Genomic DNA, 9,506 nt, shown 5'->3' with positions numbered 1-9,506 from the left:
TCCCTGTCAGGAGAGTCCTGGCCGATCTATGTTCGGCAGGATTGGGATGCGGATGACGAAGAAATTCGCCGCCCACCCACCACCCACTTAGTAGCCACTGTCGACAATTTGACCGACATGCTCGACTTCAACTCCGAAGACATCGACGGTATGGACGACGATGCGGGAGACGAAGAGGAACCACTGCCCACAGGGCACTGAACAGCCACCTCATCATATGATATATACATGATGGACACACCCAAAGAAGTCAATGGCGACGAGACAGCGGAGGATGACCCCTCCAAGAAACAACCCAAGCGCCGACGTCAGCGGCGCCGCTCTAAGTCTCGCCAAAGCAAAAGTGGTGACACTGGCACAGGAGATAATAGCACTCCGGACAGTGCCGAAGACGACAACAATCCCCTCCAGCAAGATTTAGAGCAGGAGGATGGAGAAGCCAGTCCTCCCGAGAGAGCGGCAGATGGAGAGGCGGAGGATGATAATTACATGCCTCCCTCCGAACACGAGGCAAGCCTCGACGATGATGAATTTTTCATGCCTGAGGATCCCGTCGAGCAAGAGCGCTTCAAGCGTCGGCTTATAGCCACGGTAAATAGCCTTAAGAAAAAGCAGCAGCAGCTTCAAGCTGATCAAGATTTGCTAGCTGACAGATGGACTGATGTCCTTGCGGCCGAGGAATATGAACTCGAACGCCCCTCCAAGAGTTACCCAAAGCGTAGGTTGCTACCCCGACTGGAGGAGGAAGCATTAAAACCTACATCTCCAGCGTATGACGCGGCTGATCAGCCACCTCGTGGCCGCGACAGAGAGGCATTTCAGCCAAAAGCTCAGCCCGCACCCCGACGCCACTCAAATAAAAATGTCAAGGCACGGGGAAACACGCTAGACATGCGAGACCTATTGGAGGACAAAGCAAAACATGCAAGATCAATCTACGGATCACGAGGGCGCGCCACCACAAGGGATGATAACCATCACGCCGGATACAGTAAAATTTAATCAGGCCGGGCCGAACACAGCGGACAAGACTCATTTGAGCTGCGTCACGACATAGCCCAGTACAGAGGCGCCGCACACCCCCTATGCTTCACAGACAAAGTAATGGATCACCAAATCCCAGAGGGTTTCAAACCCGTAAATATAGAATCATACGACGGCACAACAGATTCTGCGGTATGGATCAAGGACTTCCTCATGCACATCCTGTTGGGTTTCGTAGTAATTTCAAAAAAAATTCCTACGCACACGCAAGATGATGGTGATGCATAGCAACGAGAGGGGGAGAGTGTGATCTACGTACCCGTGTAGATCGACAACGGAAACGTTAACTTGGTTGATGTAGTCGTACGTCTTCACGACCCGACCGATCAAGCACCGAAACTACGGCACCTCCGAGTTCTAGCACATGTTCAGCTCGATGCCGATCCCCGGACTCCGATCCAGCAAAGTGTCGGGGAAGAGTTCCATCAGCATGACGGCGTGGTGACGATCTTGATGTACTACCGTCGCAGGGCTTCGCCTAAGCACCGCTACAATATTATCGAGGACTATGGTGGAAGGGGCACCGCACACGGCTAAGAATATGATCACGTGGATGAACTTGTGTGTCTAGCGGTGCCCCTTGCCTCCGTATATAAAGGATCCAAGGGGGGGTGCGGCCGGCCCTAGTAGGAGGCGCGCAGGAGGAGTCCTACTCCTACCGGGAGTAGGACTCCCCTCCCTTTCCTTGTCCAAGTAGGAGAGGGGGAAGGAGAGAAGGAAAAGAGGGGGCGCCGCCCCTCCCTCCTTGTCCAATTCGGACTAGGGGGAGAGGGGGCGCGCGGCCTGCCCTGGCAGCCCCTCCTCTTCTCCACTTTAGGCCCATGAGGCCAATTAACCCCCCGGGGGTTCCGCTAACCCCCGGTGCTCCAGTTTTATCCGAAACTTCCCCGGAACACTTCCGGTGTCCGAATATAGCCGTCCAATATATCAATCTTTATGTCTCGACCATTTCGAGACTCCTCGTTATGTCCGCGATCACATCCGGGACTCTGAACTAACTTCGGTACATCAAAACTCATAAACTCATAATATAACTGTCATCGAAACCTTAAGCGTGCGGACCCTACGGGTTCGAGAATAATGTAGACATGACCGAGACACGTCTCCGGTCAATAACCAATAGCGGAACCTGGATGCTCATATTGGCTCCTACATATTCTACGAAGATCTTTTATCGGTCAGACCGCATAACAACATGCATTGTTCCCTTTGTCATCGGTATGTTACTTGCCCGAGATTCGATCGTCGGTATCCCATACCTAGTTCAATCTTGTTACCGGCAAGTCTCTTTACTCGTTCCGTAATACATCATCTCACAACTAACTCATTAGTTGCAATGCTTGCAAGGCTTATGTGATGTGTATTACCAAGAGGGCCCAGAGATACCTCTCCGACAATCGGAGTGACAAATCCTAATCTCGAAATACGCCAACCCAACATGTACCTTTGGAGACACCTGTAGAGCACCTTTATAATCACCCATTTACGTTGTGACATTTGGTAGCACACAAAGTGTTCCTCCGGCAAACGGGAGTTGCATAATCTCATAGTCATAGGAACATGTATAAGTCATGAAGAAAGCAATAGCAACATACTAAACGATCGGGTGCTAAGCTAATGGAATGGGTCATGTCAATCAGATCATTCACCTAATGATGTGATCCCGTTAATCAAATAACAACTCTTTGTTCATGGTTGGGAAACATAACCATCTTTGATTAACGAGCTAGTCAAGTAGAGGCATACTAGTGACACTCTGTTTGTCTATGTATTCACACATGTATTATTTTTCTGGTTAATACAATTCTAGCATGAATAATAAACATTTATCATGATATAAGGAAATAAATAATAACTTTATTATTGCCTCTAGGGCATATTTCCTTCAGTCTCCCACTTGCACTAGAGTAAATAATCTAGATTAAACAGTAATGATTCTAACACCCATGGAGCCTTGGTGCTGATCATGTTTTGCTCGTGGAAGAGGCTTAGTCAATGGGTCTGCAACATTCAGATCCGTATGTATCTTGCAAATCTCTATGTCTCCCACCTGGACTAGATCCCGGATGGAATTGAAGCGTCTCTTGATGTGCTTGGTTCTCTTATGAAATCTAGATTCCTTTGCCAAGGCAATTGCACCAGTATTGTCACAAAAGATTTTCATTGGACCCGATGCACTAGGTATGACACCTAGATTGGATATGAACTCCTTCATCCAGACTACTTCATTTGCTGCTTCCGAAGCAGCTATGTACTCCGCTTCACATGTAGATCCCGCTACAACGCTTTGTTTAGAACTGCACCAACTAACAGCTCCACCATTTAATGTAAACACGTATCCGGTTTGCGATTTAGAATCGTCCGGATCAGTGTCAAAGCTTGCATCAACGTAACCTTTTACGATGAGCTCTTTGTCATCTCCATATATGAGAAACATATCCTTGGTCCTTTTCAGGTATTTCAGGATGTTCTTGACTGCTGTCCAGTGATCCACTCCTGGATCACTTTGGTACCTCCCTGCTAGACTTATAGCAAGGCACACATCAGGTCTGGTACACAGCATTGCATACATGATAGAGCCTATGGCTGAAGCATAGAGAACATCTTTCATTTTCTCTCTATCTTCTGCAGTGGTCGGGCATTGAGTCTTACTCAACTTCACACCTTGTAACACAGGCAAGAACCCTTTCTTTGCTTGATCCATTTTGAAATTCTTCAAAACTTTGTCAAGGTATGTGCTTTGTGAAAGTTCAATTAAGCGTTTTGATCTATCTCTATAGATCTTAATGCCTAATATGTAAGCAGCTTCACCGAGGTCTTTCATTGAAAAACTCTTATTCAAGTATCCCTTTATGCTATCCAGAAATTCTATATCATTTCCAATTAGTAATATGTCATCCACATATAATATCAGAAATGCTACAGAGCTCCCACTCACTTTCTTGTAAATACAGGCTTCTCCAAAAGTCTGTATAAAACCAAATGCTTTGATCACACTATCAAAGTGTTTATTCCAACTCCGAGAGGCTTGCACCAGTCCATAAATGGATCGCTGGAGCTTGCACACTTTGTTAGCTCCCTTTGGATCGATAAAACCTTCTGGTTGCATCATATACAACTCTTCTTCCAGAAATCCATTCAGGAATGCAGTTTTGACATCCATCTGCCAAATTTCATAATCATAAAATGCGGCAATTTCTAACATGATTCGGACAGACTTAAGCATCGCCACGGGTGAGAAGGTCTCATCGTAGTCAATCCCTTGAACTTGCCGAAAACCTTTTGCGACAAGTCGAGCTTTGTAGACAGTAATATTACCACCAGCGTCAGTCTTCTTCTTGAAGATCCATTTATTCTCAGTTGCTTGCCGATCATCGGGCAAGTCAACGAAAGTCCATACTTTGTTCTCATACATGGATCCCATCTCAGATTTCATGGCTTCAAGCCATTTTGCGGAATCTGGGCTCACCATCGCTTCTTCATAGTTCGTAGGTTCATCATGATCTAGTAGCATGACTTCCAGAACAGGATTACCGTACCACTCTGGCGCGGATCTCACTCTGGTTGATCTACGAGGTTCAGTAGTATCTTGTTCTGAAGTTTCAAGATCATCATCATTAGCTTCCTCACTAACTGGTGTAGGTGTCACTGAAACAATTTTCTGTGATGCACTACTTTCCAATAAGGGAGCAGGTACAGTTACCTCGTCAAGTTCCACTTTCCTCCCACTCACTTCTTTCGAGAGAAACTCCTTTTCCAGAAAGTTTCCGAATTTAGCAACAAAAGTCTTGCCTTCGGATCTGTGATAGAAGGTGTATCCAATAGTTTCCTTTGGATATCCTATGAATACACATTTCTCCGATTTGGGTTCGAGCTTATCAGGTTGAAGCTTTTTCACATAAGCATCGCAGCCCCAAACTTTCAGAAACGACAACTTTGGTTTCTTGCCAAACCATAGTTCATAAGGCGTCGTCTCAACGGATTTTGATGGTGCCCTATTTAACGTGAATGCGGCCGTCTCTAGAGCGTATCCCCAAAACAATAGCGGTAAATCAATAAGAGACATCATAGATTGCACCATATCTAGTAAAGTACGATTACGATGTTCGGACACACCATTACGCTGTGGTGTTCTGGGTGGCGTGAGTTGCGAAACTATTCCGCAATTTTCCAAATGTACACCAAACTCGTAACTCAAATATTCTCCTCCACGATCAGATCGTAGGAATTTTATTTTCTTGTTACGATGATTTTCTACTTCACTCTGAAATTCTTTGAACTTTTCAAATGTTTCAGACTTGTGTTTCATTAAGTAGATATACCCATATCTGCTTAAGTCATCTGTGAAGGTGAGAAAATAACGATATCCGCCACGAGCCTCAATATTCATCGGACCACATACATCTGTATGTATGATTTCCAACAAATCTGTTGCTCTCTCCATAGTACCGGAGAACGGTGTTTTAGTCATCTTGCCCATGAGGCACGGTTCGCAAGTACCAAGTGATTCATAATCAAGAGGTTCCAAAAGTCCATCAGTATGGAGTTTCTTCATGCGCTTTACACCGATATGACCTAAACGGTAGTGCCACAAATAAGTTGCACTATCATTATTAACTCTGCATCTTTTGGCTTCAACACTATGAATATGTCTGTCACTACTATGGAGATTCAATAAAAATAGACCACTCTTTAAGGGTGCATGACCATAAAAGATATTACTCATATAGATAGAACAACCATTATTCTCAGATTTAAATGAATAACCGTCTCGCATCAAACAAGATCCAGATATAATGTTCATGCTTAACGCTGGCACCAAATAACAATTATTTAGGTCTAATATTAATCCCGAAGGTAGATGTAGAGGTAGCGTGCCGACTGCGATCACATCGACTTTGGAACCGTTTCCCACGCGCATCGTCACCTCGTCCTTAGCCAATCTTCGCTTAATCCGTAGTCCCTGTTTCGAGTTGCAAATATTAGCAAGAGAACCAGTATCAAATACCCAGGTGCTACTGCGAGCATTAGTAAGGTACACATCAATAACATGTATATCACATATACATTTGTTCACCTTGCCATCCTTCTTATCCGCCAAATACTTGGGGCAGTTCCGCTTCCAGTGACCAGTCTGCTTGCAGTAGAAGCACTCAGTTTCAGGCTTAGGTCCAGGTTTGGGTTTCTTCTCTTGAGTAGCAAATTGCTTGTTGTTCCTTTTGAAGTTCCCCTTCTTCTTCCCTTTGCCCTTTTTCTTGAAACTAGTGGTCTTGTTGACCATCAACACTTGATGCTCCTTCTTGATTTCTACCTCCGCAGCTTTCAGCATTGCAAAGAGCTCGGGAATAGTCTTATTCATCCCTTGCATATTATAGTTCATCATGAAGCTCTTGTAGCTTGGTGGCAGTGATTGGAGAATTCTGTCAATGACGCAATCATCTGGAAGATTAACTCCCAATTGAATCAAGTGATTATTATACCCAGACATTTTGAGTATATGCTCACTGACAGAACTGTTCTCCTCCATCTTGCAGCTATAGAACTTATTGGAGACTTCATATATCTCAATCCGGGCATTTGCTTGAAATATTAACTTCAACTCCTGAAACATCTCATATGATCCATGACGTTCAAAACGTCGTTGAAGTCCTGATTCTAAGCCGTAAAGCATGGCACACTGAACTATCAAGTAGTCATCAGCTTTGCTCTGCCAGACGTTCATAACATCTGGTGTTGCTCCAGCAGCAGGCCTGGCACCCAACGGTGCTTCCAGGACGTAATTCTTCTGTGCAGCAATGAGGATAATCCTCAAGTTACGGACCCAGTCCGTGTAATTGCTACCATCATCTTTCAACTTTGCTTTCTCAAGGAACGCATTAAAATTCAACGGAACAATAGCACGAGCCATCTATCTACAATCAAGCATAAACAAGCAAGATACTATCAGGTACTAAGTTTCATGATAAATTTAGGTTCAATTAATTTACTTAAAGAACTCCCTCTTAGATAGGCATCCCTCTAATCCTCTAAGTGATTACGTGATCCAAATCAACTAAACCATGTCCGATCATCACGTGAGATGGAGTAGTTTCATTGGTGAACATCACTATGTTGATCATATCTACTATATGATTCACGCTCGACCTTTCGGTCTCTGTGTTCCGAGGCTATATCTGTATATGCTTGGCTCGTCAAGTATAACCTGAGTATTCTACGTGCGCAACTATTTTGCACCCGTTGTATTTGAACGTAGAGCCTATCACACCCGATCATCACGTGGTGTCTCAGCACGAAGAACTTTCGCAATGGTGCATACTCAGGGAGAACACTTCTTGATAATTAGTGAGAGATCATCTTATAATGCTACCGTTAATCAAAGCAAGATAAGATGCATAAAAGATAAACATCACATGCAATCAATATAAGTGATATGATATGGCCATCATCATCTTGTGCTTGTGATCTCCATCTTCGAAGCACCGTCGTGATCACCATCACCACCGGCGGGACACCTTGATCTCCATCGTAGCATCGTTGTCGTCTCGCCAATCTTATGCTTCCACGACTATCGCTAATGCTTAGTGATAAAGTAAAGCATTACAGCGCGATTGCATTGCATACAATAAAGCGACAACCATATGGCTCCTGCCAGTTGCCGATAACTCGGTTACAAAACATGATCATCTCATATAATAAAATTTAGCATCATGTCTTGACCATATCACATCACAACATGCCCTGCAAAAACAAGTTAGACGTCCTTTACTTTGTTGTTGCAAGTTTTACGTGGCTGCTACGGGCTTAAGCAAGAACCAATCTTACCTACGCATCAAAACCACAACGATAGTTTGTCATGTTGGTGCTGTTTTAACCTTCGCAAGGACCGGGCGTAGCCACACTCAGTTCAACTAAAGTTGGAGAAACTGTCACCCGCAAGCCACCTATGTGCAAAGCACGTCGGGAGAACCGGTCTCGCGTAAGCGTACGCGTAATGTCGGTCCAGGCCGCTTCGTCCAACAATACCGCCGAATCAAAATATGACATGCTGGTAAGCAGTCTGACTTATATCGCCCACAGCTCACTTGTGTTCTACTTGTGCATATAACATCAGCATATAAAACCTAGGCTCTGATACCACTGTTGGGTTTCGTAGTAATTTCAAAAAAAAATCCTACGCACACGCAATATCATGGTGATGCATAGCAACGAGAGGCGGAGAGTGTGATCTACGTACCCTTGTAGATCGACAACAGAAGCGTTAACTTGGTTGATGTAGTCGTACGTCTTCACGGCCCGACCGATCAAGCACCGAAACTACGGCACCTCCGAGTTCTAGCACACGTTCAGCTCGATGACGATCCCCGGACTCTGATCCAGCAAAGTGTCGGGGAAGAGTTCCGTCAGCACGACAGCGTGGTGACGATCTTGATGTACTACCGTCGCAGGGCTTCGCCTAAGCACCGCTACAATATTATCGAGGACTATGGTGGAAGGGGGCACCGCACACGGCTAAGAATATGATCACGTGGATCAACTTGTGTGTCTAGGGGTGCCCCTTGCCTCCGTATATAAAGGATCCAAGGGGGGGTGCGGCCGGCCCTAGTAGGAGGTGCGCAGGACCCTCCTTGTCCAATTCGTACTAGGGGGAGAGGGGGCGCGCGGCCTGCCCTGGCAGCCCCTCCTCTTCTCCACTTTAGGCCAATGAGGCCCATTAACCCCCCGGGGGGTTCCGGTAACCCCCCGGTGCTCCGGTTTTATCCGAAACTTCCCCGGAACACTTCCGGTGTCCGAATATAGCCGTCCAATATATCAATCTTTATGTCTCGACCATTTGGAGACTCCTCGTTATGTCCGTGATCACATCCAAGACTCCGAACTAACTTCGGTACATCAAAACTCATAAACTCATAATATAACTGTCATCGAAACCTTAAGCGTGCGGACCCTACGAGTTCGAGAACAATGTAGACATGACCGAGACATGTCTCCGGTCAATAACCAATAGGGAACTTGGATGCTCATATTGGCTCCTACATATTATACGAAGATCTTTTATCGGTCAGACCGCATAACAACATACGTTGTTCCCTTTGTCATCGGTATGCTACTTGCCCGAGATTCGATCGTCGGTATCCCATACCTAGTTCAATCTCATTACCGGCAAGTCTCTTTACCCGTTCCGTAATACATCATCTCACAACTAACTCATTAGTTGCAATGCTTGCAAGGCTTATGTGATGTGTATTACCGAGAGGGCCCAGAGATACCTCTCCGACAATCAGAGTGACAAATCCTAATCTCGAAATACGCCAACCCAACATGTACCTTTGGAGACACCTGTAGAGCACCTTTATAATCACCCATTTACGTTGTGACGTTTGGTAGCACACAAAGTGTTCCTCTGGCAAACGGGAGTTGCATAATCTCATAGTCATAGGAACATGTATAAGTCATGAAGAAAG

Source organism: Triticum dicoccoides, chromosome 5A (genome assembly GCF_002162155.2).
Source record: "Triticum dicoccoides isolate Atlit2015 ecotype Zavitan chromosome 5A, WEW_v2.0, whole genome shotgun sequence".
Lineage (NCBI taxonomy): Eukaryota > Viridiplantae > Streptophyta > Magnoliopsida > Poales > Poaceae > Triticum > Triticum dicoccoides.
Note: the sequence above shows the minus strand (reverse complement) of the source record.